Source organism: Monodon monoceros, unplaced genomic scaffold (assembly GCF_005190385.1).
Source record: "Monodon monoceros isolate NGI ecotype Baffin Bay Population unplaced genomic scaffold, NGI_Narwhal_1 Super_Scaffold_5, whole genome shotgun sequence".
Classification (NCBI taxonomy): Eukaryota; Metazoa; Chordata; class Mammalia; order Artiodactyla; family Monodontidae; genus Monodon; species Monodon monoceros.
The window spans coordinates 47,005,492-47,021,228 of NW_021703782.1; the positions used below are offsets into that span (position 1 = coordinate 47,005,492).

At 37.1% G+C, this 15,737-nt stretch overlaps 1 protein-coding gene across 3 annotated transcripts in view; it reads right to left on the minus strand.

Annotated features, from left to right (window-relative positions):
- The window catches only part of SH3GL2 (SH3 domain containing GRB2 like 2, endophilin A1), a 208,110-nt gene that overhangs the window by 137,822 nt on the left and 54,551 nt on the right, over positions 1-15,737 (minus strand). The window contains exon 1 of one of the 3 annotated variants that reach the window (XM_029203778.1): positions 910-979. The exons of the other annotated variants lie outside the window; for them this stretch is intronic. The gene's annotated coding sequence lies outside the window, so the exon portion shown is untranslated. Of the gene's footprint in view, positions 1-909; positions 980-15,737 lie in introns of those variants that run through there. 3 annotated transcript variants of the gene reach the window in all.

Sequence of the window (15,737 nt, forward strand, 5' to 3'; positions counted from 1 at the left end):
GCCCCAGGCTGAAGTTTTTAATGAACAATTTATTAAAGACTGTTAAAAAGAGCAGCATCTTATTCACTGTTCGTTAAACCAACTTTCTGCAGCCAGAGTAGAGTATATGATACGAATACCAGAAAGAAGCATTTCCGAACAATTCAGCCTCAAGAGTGATCTAATATGGAGCACCTCTGACAATCCTACCTGCAGTTAGTCAGTTAATCCAATTCTGGATGCTCAACTATAACAGCAGTCCAACAACACACAAGTTTTATTAAGCCATTAAAACTACATGGAATCTTTACGCTGAGAGCACTGTAAACTGAGCACGCTGAAAATCTTCCATCAGAATCACTGAGAGGTAGGGTCAACCTCTTCTGCCGCAATAATAATTAAAATAACCAATTTCTACTGTGTGCTAGACAGTCTTAAGGGCTTTACATATTTTAATTCATTAATCCTTACAATTAACCCTACAAAGAAACTACTATTATTCCATTTTACACCTAAGTACAAAGTATACACAGATTAAGTAATTAGATCAAGTGACAAGGTGAGTGCCGAGAATGTCAACTAATAGCATGCATATGCCGTTTCCCTGTTTACAAAGCACATTAAGGCACATTATCTCTCTGGTCCTCATAACTGCCTTGTGAGGCAGGTATTTTTACTTCTGTCCCTAATTCATAGATGAAGAAACCAACTAGAGAGGTAAGTAACTTGCCTAAAGGCACAAGTAGTTAGAGGCGATGACATCAGAAACCAAGTCAACCATAAGAGCCGACCCACGTAGGGCGTGTAAGGACCTACTGCCACAGGTCTCACCTCTACGTAGGATGACACAGGGAGACCTTGAGGACAATCTGCCCCTTAAATCTCTCTGCTTTCCTGCCCCAAATTCTCCGAGTGGTCACGTGTACATACCTTTATGACAGTGTTTACTGCAGTATATTAAAATGGCCTGTTCATGCATTTTTTTCTCCTCTTAGACAAGAAGCTCCTGGAAGGCAAGATGATGAGGTATTCATCACATAATTATTCATCACATAATATACTAATTCTTAATATAAAGTGGCTGGCAACTAGTAGGGACTAAAAAAAAGCAGAAATGAAATACTAGTTCAATGTGCTTAAGTCTATTAGATTATATTCCTCTTTGAGGTCGATGACTAAACTCTATTTCAAGACCATTCCCTAGGAACAGTCACATTTTGTTAATAATTTAAAATGTTTTTGACCGACAAAAGATTAATCTCCAAAATATACAAACAACTCATGCAGCTCTATGTCAAAAAAACAAACAACCCAATCAAAAAATGAGCAGAAAATCTAAATAGACATTTCTCCAAAGAAGACGTACAGATGGCCAAAAAGCACATGAAAAGATGCTCAACATCACTAATTATCAGAGAAATGCAAATCAAAACTACAACGAGGGGACTTCCCTGGTGGCACAGTGGTTAAGAATCCACCTGCCCATGCAGGGGACACGGGTTCGAGCCCTGGTCAGGGAAGATCCCACATGTCGCGGGGCAACTAAGCCCGTGCGCCACAACTACTGAGGCTGCACTCTAGAGCCCTCGAGCCACAACTACTGAGCCTGTGCGCCACAACTACTGAAGCCCCCGTGCCTAGAGACCGTGCTCCTCAACAAAAGAAGCCACCGCAATTAGAAGCCCACACACCGCAACGAAGAGTAGCCCTTGCTCGGCTAGAGAAAGCCTGCGCACAGCAACGAAGACCCAACGCAGCCAAAAATAAATAAATTTATATAAAAACAGAATTAGTTTCCTTTGTACTAAGCAGTCCATTTGCCCATGAAGTTAAGGCTAATGTTACCTCAAAGCCACTGCTGAAATTTAAAGTATTGCTCTGGTATTTTTACTGCTTTTGAAATTAAGCTGAGCGCATAGCTAATAGAGTATCTGCAGATACTCCAAACCAATGCAAAGTTCTATATGGTGAATACAAACACTTTTAGTTCTGGTCCGAGCATGAATATATTTTATATATGGCATCTAAACCAAAACTGTGTCGGCATATGACTCAAGAGCAGCACATGAACATGGTAGAGGAAAGAGCTTATTTATACATCTCCACAGTTCATTCCAAGTACGATTCAGGGCACTGAGACAGAACAGAACGGGTGAACCAACCTCAGATCTCATCCTAACTTAAAATGTAACACATTAGGCCTTAACAGTACTTTCCTTCAGCTTCAAGAAGCACAGGTCTCTGTGCAGAGCCACCTGGACCCCCTTCTCCCCTCTTCCTGGGACACAGCAGGTGGGGCTGACTCAGGAGGCTCTGGCTGAAGGCAAGCAGGCAGGAAGGGTATGGTGACCCTCGAGATGATCCGGTTTAGACCACATGGACTGGATCTGTTCAGTGCGCTAAAGAACATTACTGGGGCTAGAAGTCCAGAGGAGGTAGACCCAGAAGATGTGACAGCAACTAGGTCAGCTGATGTGAAAAATAAAGGAAAAGTGCTTCAGTCAGCATTTCAAAACATTTAGGTTTTAAGTGGTATGTTTAAATAAACACTATTTTGGGTTTTTTTAAGGTTTTAGGTAATCAAGGTGTAATGTAAAACAAATTTCTTTGTAAATGATTTTTGAAAATTGACTATTCAGACTCAACTTACAAGGCACATAAATCGATCCATCATACAAAACATATTGTGAAATATTAAGCCATGCTGCTATGTGCATTATTAGAATGGACTCAGTTCATGTCACCAGCTTCCCAAGCTGTATGATCAGGAAGGCAGAGCCAGAGCGTGTAGTAAAACACCCAATTTCCCTATTACAGAGTTGAACCTGGGGAGAGGGATGGAAAAGAGACTGCAGTGTGTTCCTTGTTGTCATATTCCCACAGTTACATGAAAAAGCAAGTGCTATGCGAATTCAGAAAGATGAAACAACGAAATGTCATCTAGGTACTTATTTTATAATAAATTACGGTCTTCTGACCTGCTGGATTGTGATTTTCTTTTCCCTTTACAGCTTCCCATTCATGGACCCTGGCTCAAAGCCTCTTAGGGGTCCAGAGCATTTCCAGAGAAAAAGAAAAATGCACGCTGATCCAGTTCCTCTCTTCATCACCGCCCTCTGCTGAGGGATATTTCACAGAAAGGCAAAGAACTGTTTGATGTCTGAACATCTGCAGAACACTGAACCATGGTTTCTTCCGGGACCTATTTAATCTCACTGCAGACCTCCAATCACATCCTCCCGGAGCAGCATGTCTCTGTCATTAAAAGCAACAATTTAGATGGAAAATGTCCACATGTTACCACACCCAGTTATTTTTCACTTTTTACCATTACCTCATTTTCTCTACTTATTATACTCTTAAAGTTGCAACAGAGTGTTACACTTCTGTCACAAAACAATGTGTTCTCTCATCTTTCAGCATACTATTTCTTATCCACAGTAATTACTGGTTAATACAGTCAGTGGTGATTAAATTCATTTTTACCCACAACTTCATTTTCATAAATGTTCTCTTTAAACATTTTCTTATTTTCTCTTATGAGATTCCTGGACATTCCTGGACATGGTATATATCACTTTCATCATTAAATTCCGTTGATTCTGGGCCCTAATCTACTCTTCTGGGCTAGCCTTTCAGACAGGCATACTGACTCAGAGACAGAGCTCTCCTAGAAACAAATCAAAACCCTCATTTCGTAGCAGAAAGGCAAGATTCATATCTACTGCTACATTTTCCATGACTGCTTACCCACTCATTTGTATAACAAAACTTCAGTGAACAAATACGAAAAAACACAACAGTCCCCCTTCTCTCCTGGACTGCAGTTATTCAGGGGAAACAGCACAGAAACCCATCAGAGAAATAAGTCACAATCACCAGAGAAACGAAAGATTGTGAATGATTTATGAACAAAGACACAGAGAAGGGAAGAGAAGGGGGCAGCCAGAGACATATTAACTTTTGCAGCCTGGTTTTCCTTTGACTGGGAAAAGGATTCTCATTGGACTCTTGATTTCTTGTCCTCCCACCACCTGCCAGCTCTCTCCTTGGCTTGACACCTTCTAGCAGCTCATCGCTAATTAGAGTCAAGGAAAAGTCAAAGCTTAAAATGTAGACTGAATAATGACAGAAGCCTGGCTGTGTAAATATACTGTACAACTGCGTTTGCCAGGGTTAAAAAAAAACTTTCTCGGGCTTCCCTGGTGGCGCAGTGGTTGAGAGTCTGCCTGCCGATGCAGGGGACATGGGTTCGTGCCCCGGTCTGGGAAGATCCCACATGCCGCGGAGCGGCTGAGCCTGCGCGTCCGGAGCCTGTGCTCCGCAACAGTGAGAGGCCCGCGTACCGCAAAAAAAAAAAAAAAAAAAAAAAAAACTTTCTCGTTATTTCTTTTGTTATGAACTTGATGTTTTCTACCTACTTGAAGCTAAGCTATCACGTACCCTCCATGCTGGCGTCTTATGAAGGTCTCCGTGAACATTCACTAAGGAAACATCTCTCCTCTTCTTTCGTAGGATCAGCCCAATTCAGCTGCCCACCGAATGAACTGCTTTCACCCTTCCAGCTTCCGTGAAAAAGTTAACTTCCTCTAAGCAACAAATCATTTCAACACACTGGTCTTTCCCTACCCCCTCCCACACATCATCACACAGTGAATGCATAATCTCAGGCATTATGACTTTTTCCATGCTCCTCTTTTCATGACTGTGGCTTGCCGGAGTATCTAAAGCTGGTGACTCACCTAAAGACTCTGCTCCACCTTTGCTCTTTACCTCCTTCTGTCAGTTACTCCCTCTAGGTCTGTTTGTAAAATGGGAATGGTAGCTACTTACCCCTCAGAGGACTTCTGTTGGAATTAAATGAGAATACTGCGGGACAGTGCCTGGCATAGAGGTTAATACATGAAAGAACTCAGTTATTGAGAATTCTTTTTATTCCTTTCTTTTCCTACTGGGAAAACCTAAGTCCAAACAAGTTATCCCATAAGGTCACACAACTCTTGCTTCAGAGACAGTCTTAAACTCTCACTTAGAGAAAGGTTCTTCCTCCCTTTTTTTCCTATCAAAGTTTTCTAGTCTCAGGCAGACATCATTACCAAGACAGGTGATAATTCCAGGGGAATTAAAATGAGTCCAGAGAAGATATTAAGGCAGCTGAGGAACACAAGCACTAGGAATGAAAGACAACAATCTATATCCTCTGAGGAAACCAGGTCAAGAAACTCTCCAGATGAGTCTCACGAGGATACAAAAATGTAAACGGATGGGAAAAAAACAGCTGAAAAGCTAACAGTCAAGAATTTCCAAGAACTGAGGTGGGGGGGTGGGGCTAAAACATCCAGTTGAAAGAGTTTCCAGTGGAAGGCGGGAAAGCAAGCAAGTAGGCAGGCAAAGAACAAGCATATGAAGACAAAACACAAAATAAGGTGGCATAAATAAGGCAGACAGAACAGCAATAAAGTAAATGGACGAAACTTAATACCCAAAAGACTCTCAGATTGAATTTTTTAAAAATCGTGACTCAAAGAATCAACATTAAAGGTATGGAAAACGTACGTCAGAGGAGCATAAAATGGAAGAAAGCCAATATAGCAATTTTACTATCAGATAGAATAGACTTTAAAGCCAAAACATCATCAAGGACAAAGAGAGAATCTGCCTACTAAGAAAAGGAATGAAACAGAACAAGACTACAATAATCACAGAAGTATTATGTACCTAAAAATTTGACCACAAAATATATAAGTAAACAAGTGACAGATCTACCGGGATAAATAGACAAATCAACTATTTTCATCAGTTACTTTAATATGCTCCCCATAGAAACTGACAGGATATTTAAATAAATGATTAATAATATTATATATATTACATATAATATTAAGATACTCCTCTCAGAAATGACAGAGAAAATGTAAATATACTAATTAATAGTAACACACAGAACTTTAGAAACACAGACTATGTGTTCTTCTTAAGCACTCATGGAATATTCACAGAAACTGACCACTTCATAAACGACAATGGAATCCTCAAAAAGTTACCAAAAAGTTCATCAGATTATGTTCTTACCTCAATATAATAATAGGCAGAAACAAATAATAAAAGGATAACTAGAAGATATCCTATCTGAAATATATGTAAAAGTAATAATGAAAAATAATATGTGATTTCAAGAAGAAACAGCAAGGAGAACTCACAATCCTTACGGCGTAATGACAAGGGAAGAACTCATGCCAAAATCTGTGGACTGTGCCTGAAACAGTAACAGCAGGAGACTCTGAGCCAATAAGTTAATTCATTAAGGAAGACAAAGCCAAGAGAATAAAGTCAGAAATGAGAAGGCAGCAAATAAAGATATGGGCAGAAATCAATGAACTAGAAGAAGACCAAAAAATAAAAAAAGAGAGAGATTAAGAAACAACCAAGTGGTGTTTTTTAAAGGCTAATGATTTAGAATAGCCTTAGGCAAGACTGACAAGAGAGAAGGCAAAGAAATGGCAAAGATCCCTCCCTCACACCATAAGAAAAACCAAAATCCAAGGAGTTTAAGGGCAGAATAAAGATAGAGAGGAAATAACTACTGAAATAACGAGTGAGGGAACAAAGAGAATAAGAATTTAAAACAGTTAAGTAACATCAACATTAACGATAAGAAAATCCTGGAAATATGAAAATGATATGATGAACATGTTGACAGGAAAAACCATCAACCATCCTTACCCAGCAAAACTATCATGTAAAATACATTTTAAGAAAGACAAAAGCCAAAAGAATTAATCACCCCACCCACAGACCACTAAAAAAAAACCAAAGAGGTGTATGATAAGGGAATGGAGAACTAATGGGCGAGTTTTACAAAACTGTCAAGTACAAAACCAATATACATAAAATCAATAATATTCCTCTGCACTGTAATAAGGACAACAAATAATATACAACAACAAAAGCATTATATCTAGGAATTAACCTAACAAAGGCTGCACGAGATTCTCAAGGAGAAAATGTTAAAACCTTAAAGCACATTTAAAAATCTCTGTATAGGAATAAAGACGCAGACATAGAGAATGGACTTGAGGACATGGGGAGGGGGAAGGGTAAGCTGGGACGAAGTGAGAGAGTGGCACTGACATATATACACTACCAAATGTAAAACCAGTAGCTAGTGGGAAGCAGCCGCACAGCCCGGGGAGATCAACTCAGTGCTTTGTGACCACCTAGAGGCGTGGGATAGGGACAGTGGGAGGGAGGTGCAAGAGGGAGGGGATATGGGGATACATGTATACATATAGCTGATTCACTCTGTTATACAGCAGAAACTAACACAACATTATAAAGCAATTATACTCCAATAAAGATGTCAAAAAAAAATCTGTATACATATATAGAGATGCTCATGGGCAGGATGAGTTAACATTTTTAAAGATAATCAAGTTTCTCTAAAATTAACTTATAACATCACTGCATTTCATATAAAATCCCATCAGGAATTGGAGGGAGCTTCACAAATTAATTCTAAAAACATATATGGAAGAAAAAAAGAAAAATAACAGCTAAGACATTTTTTGGAAGAAACTAAAGCAAAAGCTGAAGGGGCTTATCCTGCCAGATATTAAAATTAATCATGTAATAGTAATTGAGAATGGTAAAAACTAATGAAAAAGAATCAAGAAGCAAAGTCACGAAACAGAATATGTTTTCTTTCTTTCTATGTATCATACACGCGCACGCGCGCACACAAACACACAAATGGGGGAAAGAAGGGAATCAGAGAAAAGGTCTGGGGTCAGTGATAGGGTGTCAGATTTCAGATTTGGGGAAATTCTATGGCTCTATAATTAGGATATGAGGGTGACCAGTGAAGGGAAGGAAACCATGTATTCCACAGGATAAGAAACACACCTATGCAGTAGAGGAAAGGCTCTAGATGCTCTAAAACAAAGAATTATCATGAGCAATCTCATGTATTTATATATTCCAAATATGACAAGATTCTATAATGTACTAAGATCTGCTTTATCCTTAATATTACCATTTACAGACAGTTTTACAAAAATATGCTTCAGTTAGTTAACTGAAAACATCACGTGGATATCACCTCAAACACATTTCAACCACAGATTTCCACGGATGTGCAACCCAGAGGCAGTGGAGGGTTGACTATAAGGGACTTGAGCTTTGGTGGATTTTGGTATCCACAGGGGTCCTGGATTGTTCCCACGGACACCAAGGGATGACTGCAACATGATTGTTAAGCCTTGGGGAACACACAAACCAGAGTTCATGTTCTTTTGTGTACTTCAAATGATTACAAGAATGTCACTTATTTCTAGTTTAAGTAAAATCCTGGCAGTAACCACATCTTATTTATTTTATATCGATACACATGTGCAATATTTTATTCCATAACTGAGTTGAGAATCTGAATGAAAATTACATCATCTGAACTGTTGTTTTTAGTTAAAATTCTAATCAGAGCTCGTATGAAGTCAACTTTACTCTCTACAGGGAAGATGTTATTGTCAGTATATTAGAAATGTGTGGGACTCTAAATACAAACTGGTGAATATGAATGAAGGCTTTTCTTTTAGATTAAGTTAAACTATGAGTCATTCTACATTTTTTTCCGGGTAGAACATCTGGATTTATTAAATACCATTTTGGTACAAACCTGTCAAAACTGTTAACTGTGATTTTTCTTCCTCATTTCTCTGTTATAACAGATGTATGACACATTGGTTTGAAACATTTATCTGTTCAAAACTTAGGCATAGCAGAAAAAGCACCTACATTGCTCTAAGTAAAACAGTGTTACACATTTTTTATTCAAAATAACTAAAAACATTCATTATTTTCCTCATGGCTGAAATGATGCCTTGCATAGGTTTTTATTAAAAGAAAACTGTGCTGTCTCATTGAGCTAAGTCTAATAAAGCAAACTCACTTGTATTAATTAATAGGCACAGAGAAAACGAATTTATTTTTCATTTGAAATAGAAAAAAGTAAAGTTTTATGGCATCCCCCCTGCCCTTTTAAATATCATACCATTTGGTAACATAGATTTATCTTTGTCATACCATTATTAATTATTTTTTCATTTAAATCATACTGAAAACATAGACCTTTTGGCCAAATCAGAATGCAGTATTTGTGAGGTAAAGTGAGTTGTTAAATACCAAATATAGTTGTTTTCTGTCTTTAAAAATGTATACTGTACACCCCAATGTTCATTTCAGCACTATTTACAATAGCTGAGACATGGAAGCAACCTAAATGTCCATCGACAGATGAGTGGATAAAGAAGATGTGGTAGATATATATACAATGGAATACTACTCAGCCATAAAAAAGAATGAAATAATGCCATTTACAGCAACACAGATTGACCCAGAGATTCACATAGTAAGTGAAGTAGGTCAGACAGAGAAAGACAAATATCATACGATATCACTTATATGTGGAATCTAAAAATTATACAAAGGAACTTATTTACAAAACAGAAACAGACTCACAGATTTAGAAAACAAACTCATGATTACCAAAGGGGAAAGGTTGGGGGGGATAGATTAGGAATTTGGGAGTAACAGCTACACACTACTGTATATAAAATAGATAAACAACAAGGACCTACTGTACAGCACAGAGAACTCTACTCAGTATTTTGTAATAACCTATATGGGAAAAGAATTTGAAAAAGAATGTATGTATATATATATATATATATATATATATATATTTGCTTTGCTGTATACCTGAAACTAACACAATATTGTAAATCAACTATACTTTAATAAAAAAGTAAATGTTTTAAAAATATATACTGTAGAACCTTATAATGAATACGTGAGTTAAGAGAAAAAGGCATAAAAGCCCACACTAACAGATTTATACACACACACTCACAATGAATGTCACACAGGAAACACATTTATACTCAGAACAAAATAATATACTTGATGAAGCAGTGCTTTTTCTACCTGGATTTCATTGTAATAATTTGAAAAGAATCAATTGTTGATGTGATGAACAGCCCACAGTACTTTGCTTCCAGGTTTTCAATTGTAACCTACATTGTCAGCTTTCTCTAGGAGTTATCTTCATCATTTCAACCTGAATGAACCAAACTATCACAGAAAACTCTTTTGAATACATCAGATATAACAAAAGACAGACTTCAGACAGTATCTGGGACCTGACAACACAATAATTTAGAACCCTAAGAAGCTACTTGAAAGAAGCCAATGGTTCATTTTCTGAGCAGCTTTGATTCTATCAGGGCACCATCTCAGGACATTTTGGAAAATTAATGTATTAAATGATATGATAATAAGAAAATAATCCAAGGGAACTCTCCTCCTCAAGTGTCTAAATCATTAATTTACTAATGCTAAGGAAAAATACAGCACATTTTTGAGCAAGTTAAATCGGCATACTGGCTTTCCAAAAGAAGGATAAAGCCAAACTTGGTTGCCTGACATTCACCTATAATGATTTGGCCCCAAATTACCTTTGCTATCCAGCTTCCTACTCTTCCTAGGTACCTTAATGTAGCTAGGCTGACTACTTAACAGTCCTCAATCCCATCTCAGTGCCTTTGTACATGCATTTCCCTAATATTGGTCATGGTTTTTCCCCCAAGCACTGATCTACATATGTAAAAACCCTGTCAATTTTTAAGGTCCATTTCAAAGGATGTCTCTTCGTGCCACTGAGTACCTAGGTGTCACACTCTGCTAAGTGCTTTACATACATTTTATTTATTTTAATCTTTACAATCCCTTTCCAATGACTGCCATAATAGCTACTACCATTAAGTATACTACCAAGTGTTTTTTAGCATGACTATATTTAACCCTCAGGACAAGCTTGTTTGTTATCCCCATTCTACAGATGAGGAAGGTGAGGCTTTGGATGTTAATCACGGGAGTTAAGAACACTACCTCTGTGGTCTGAATTAGCATCCCAGTTCTAGCATTTGCATTTTACTAAAGCAGCAGTTTCCTCAAATGTGTGTGTGTGTGTGTGTGTGTGTGTGTAACTAACAAGAGCTCTTTCACAGAGCTGTTGTAGGCATTAAATGAAATCACCCACATGAAGCATTTAGTGTAGCATCTGGCACACAATGAGCTCTTGCTGAGTGTTAGCTATTATTCATTTTAGTCTTTTCCCACAATATATAGCATAGTGTTTTTATACATTGGAGAAACAAACAATATATGTGTGATTAGAGAATATTCCATCTTTTCTTAAAATGAATTTCTTTTACAAGTCAGTTTAGAGAAGCAGTTTGTGCCTTGTCAATTTCATATCCCTAGAAATCTGAGAAGAATCTGAGTTCAAAATGTTTATGGATTGATCTCATTGGTGCACCTTTGCTCTCATCTGTTACCAGAAGCAGTGCATACTCTAGGAGCAGTAGGGAGACAGCGACTGGGCCTAATTTCAGACAACTGGAAAAGCTACTTGCTTGGAAACACTACTGAGTGTCGGAGGTGAAAATATAAACTTTAACTTAAGCACAGAGTCTAGAATATTAGAAAACTGATAAAAGAGTCAGCATCTACCCACCCAAAAAGGCTCCTTTTAAAAGCTTGAAAATAATTTTTACGAAGGAACTCATCCAGGTAAAAACCAAACAAAACTTTTCAATTTCATTATAATCACAAGGATTATGTAATTCTGTATCCACATGCACTGCCAGTATTTTACTTAGAATTTATACATAAATTTAGGTAATCTCTAAAGGCAAGCTTTTCTATATTTACATTCTTCCTTGGAATTAATTTAGAAACTTGAAATCCTATGCTATTATGCTACATTAGGTAACAATGTTGAAAGAACAGAATATTCTCTTAGGCCTGAATGATATCTTAAATCTGATCGGAATATTTGTATAATACAGCCTTCATTTTAAGGACACAGGAATAGTAAGTAAATGAATAAATAAAACACAGTCACAGAAAATAAACATTTCCAGTAAACCTTTTAAAACATTCCCAGGCCTTGGTTCTGAGAAAGCTGAACCAAGTGTCATGGAAAAGCACAGGAAAGCCACTGGCCCTGCTGAGGGCCATGCCCTGGCCATATAGTACAGCCACAGCAAACAGGTGGTCTCAGTTCACCTTCACAGCAGCCCTGCAAGGGGCAGTATTCGGGCTCTTTCACAGGTAAGAAAACAGGTTGAGAGAGGCCCTTTTAAAATACAAATGTTATTGGTTTTCTTTACAAGCTGTCTAGTACAAAACAGAATATGTGTCCCATCAACCTGTCCAGTCTTTTTAATAGTAAGTGGAAAAAATGCTCTTGGGAAAATAATAAAGGGCCAGCAAATTGGATTAATATGGTTTAAAAAAACATAGAATAAGAAAGGGAAAAAGTAACCTCCTTCCAAATTCTCCACTCACATAATGACTAGTAAAAGACTAGGAGTATAAAATGCTTAGAAGAATAACTCTTTACTACCACATTTAATTAAGAAACACTGCAGAATGCTTCACTGGTAGAAGCAAGTAAGATAAACTGGCAGAAGCTATATATATTTTAAACATTTTCACTTTATGAGGTATAATTTATCATTTCACTGATTAATTATAATTAAAATAATAAATTACAATAAGAGCCACTCATTTCAATTGTACAGTGTGATAAATTTTGCAATTATACACAACCTTGTAACCTCCACTACCTCCATGCAAGTTATCACAATCCCGTCGCCCTGAAATGCTTCCTGGTGTTCCTGTGCAGTCTATATGCACAGGCAACTTCCAGCGCGGGCAATCACTGACCTGCTTTCTATCACTAGTTTCTCCAGTTATAAAATTTCATACAAATAGAATTAGATAATATTTATTCTTTTGAGTCTGACCTCTTTCACGTAGCATAATTTTTTAAGATTCATTAGAAGTCAACATGTACCTGCATGTATTAATATTTTGCTCCTTTGTGAGTAGTATTCCAGAGTACAGATATGCCACCCTTCGGTTGTGTCCAGTTTGGGACTGTTATGAATAACCCTGCTATGAACATCCACATAAAGGTCTATACGGACATATGTTTTCATTTCTCCTTGTCAAATACCAAAAAGTTGGAGTGCTGAGTTATACGGCAAATTTATGTTTAACTATATAAGATCCTGCCATACTGGTTTCTAATTTGGATCCCCACCAGCACCATATAAAGGTTCCAGTTGCTCCACATCCTAACCAACATTTGGCATTGTTAGTCTTTTAGTCATTTTTGTGGGTATGTAATAGTATCTCACGGAGGTTTTAATACGCATTTCCCTGACAACTAGTGATGGTGAGCATCCTTTCATGTGTTTATTGGTTATTTATGTACCTTTTTAATGAACTGTTTATTCACATCTTTCGCCCAAATTTTAATTGGGCTGCCTCTTTTATTATTATTATTGTGAGAGTTCTTTATATGTTCTGAACAGAAGCCCTTTACCAGATTTATGTTTTACAAATATTTTCTCCCAGTCTACGGCTTGCCTTTCTATCCCCAGGTGTTCTTTGAAAGATAGAAAAGTTTTGAATTTTGACGGAGTCCATTTTACCAGTTTTTTCTTTTGTACTTCGTGCTTTTTGTGTCCTGTTTAAGAAATCTTAGATTAGAAATCTAATCCAGTGTCACAAGAGAAAACGGCAATGGTTTCACATTAATTCGGACAATTCAGACTTCACATATTCATTCAACATACCTTTATAGAGCAACTGTGACACAAACTACACTTGGCTAGTTGCCTCTCCTGCCAAAAGTCACTTTCTGGTCAGTGTTTTAACATACCACAGGGCTTAACAGCTGGAAAATCAGACTTTATTTTTACATGTGGAATAAGAATAAGGGAAGGAGACTTTAAACACACACATGTGCCAGCCCACTGCAAAGGTTATCTCATATAATCGTCACAGAAAACCCTAGGAGGTAGATACTGTCACTACCTTTGTTTTCACCTAGTGGTTAAGAACATGGACTCTGTAGCCAGACTGCCTGTGTTCAAATACCAGCTCCAACATTTCCTGGTTAAGGGAACTTAATGCCATCCAACCTCTCTGTACCTTCATTTCCTCATGTGTAATACAGAGAAAAATAGTAACACCTACCTCAAAGGATCACTAGAGATATTAATGACATAACATGTTCAAAGCACTCAGTTAGGTGCCCAGCATGTAGTAAGCACTATGTAAGCATATGTTCTCCCACATTTGTATTTGCTTTATAGACAGATCAAAGGGATGAGACACACAAACTGACCGAGGGCTAAAAGGTATTAGCGGCTCTCAAAGTGTGAGCACTGACCTCACCTTGGAACTTGGTAAAAATGAAAATTCTCAGGCCTCCCTGAATCAGGAACTCTGGAGGTGGAGCCCAGCAATGCAGCTCTGAGAAACCCCGGTGATTCTGACGTCCATTAAAGTCTGAGAACCCGGGAATGAGAGAAGCCAGGCCCCAATGAGCTCATTGGCACTCAGTAGAGACTTAGCTTCATGTCTTGATTCTGCTACTAACTTTTGTTACCTGGGCAAATGTCTTAAATGTTTCTAGGTGTTTTTTTAAAGCTTAAAAACTAAGGTTAGGCTAGCTCTGTCATTCTCTCTTCTCCATTTTGAATTATTGTCAAAAAACTTCTTCCAAAAAGTATAAAACAAACTTTTATTTCAGGACCATGAAAGTAACATTGACCCAGAAACTCCAAATGTAAAGTCCAAATTTAATTTAAAGAAGTAATCCCCAAAAAGGAAAACACTACAAGCAAAAATACTTTTCCAACAATATTGTCTACAGTGTCAAAAAACTGGACACAATGTAATTTTTAACAATATGAGACTGATTATAGTAAATCAACTGGATAACCCATTATGTAGCTATTTCAGTAATATTTGTACAGTAAATGGAAAAACTAAAAGAGTGATCATATATAAATTGCAGATAAAAATCAAAAATACAAACTGAGGGAGGGAGACACAAGAGGGAAGAGATATGGGAACATATGTATATGTATAACTGATTCACTTTGTTATAAAGCAGAAACTAACACACCACTGTAAAGCAATTATACCCCAATAAAGATTTTTTTAAAAATATACAAACTAATTGCTCCAGATCAAATAAGTGATTTATAACTATATGGACAAAAATAAAAACAACATGCATAACTATCAATAAAAATAGTTGAGCTAGGGACAGTGAATTTTTTATTTTATTTTTCCTTGCTGTTACAGATAGTTTGTTTTTATAGTGAAAGACCTATTTGTTTGTAATATTTTTTCATTTCTGGTGCTAAGTTTTGATCAATTTTTCAAACTCTTTCTGCATGCAAAGACAATTTTAGGCCAGCTTTAGAGAAAATGACATTCACTAATTAGTGTTATGCTAACCCTTTCATTGATCCTCTTTCCCATAAATTTATAGAAAAAATAATGTTGTATGTGGTTAAGAAAGTCCTTAAGCTCTATTAAAATCTTCCCAAAAATATCCATTAAAAAGAAGATGCTCAACCCTAAAAAGAAAATGCTTTTGCCAAGAAACAATATTTTCACATGCCCAGAAAGGAATTACCATATAAATTTCAAAACTAAAGCAAAGCATTGATGTTTTAGGTCAATTTCAAAAATGTAAACAGGAACACCTAGGGAGAAGCCCTAAACCCATCAATAAGCCAACCTCTCTACTTCTCAAACTATGTCTCCTCCAGGTACATGATTGGGATATAAAAAAAGCTCATTTTCAGACAGAGTATAGAGAATTATAAAAT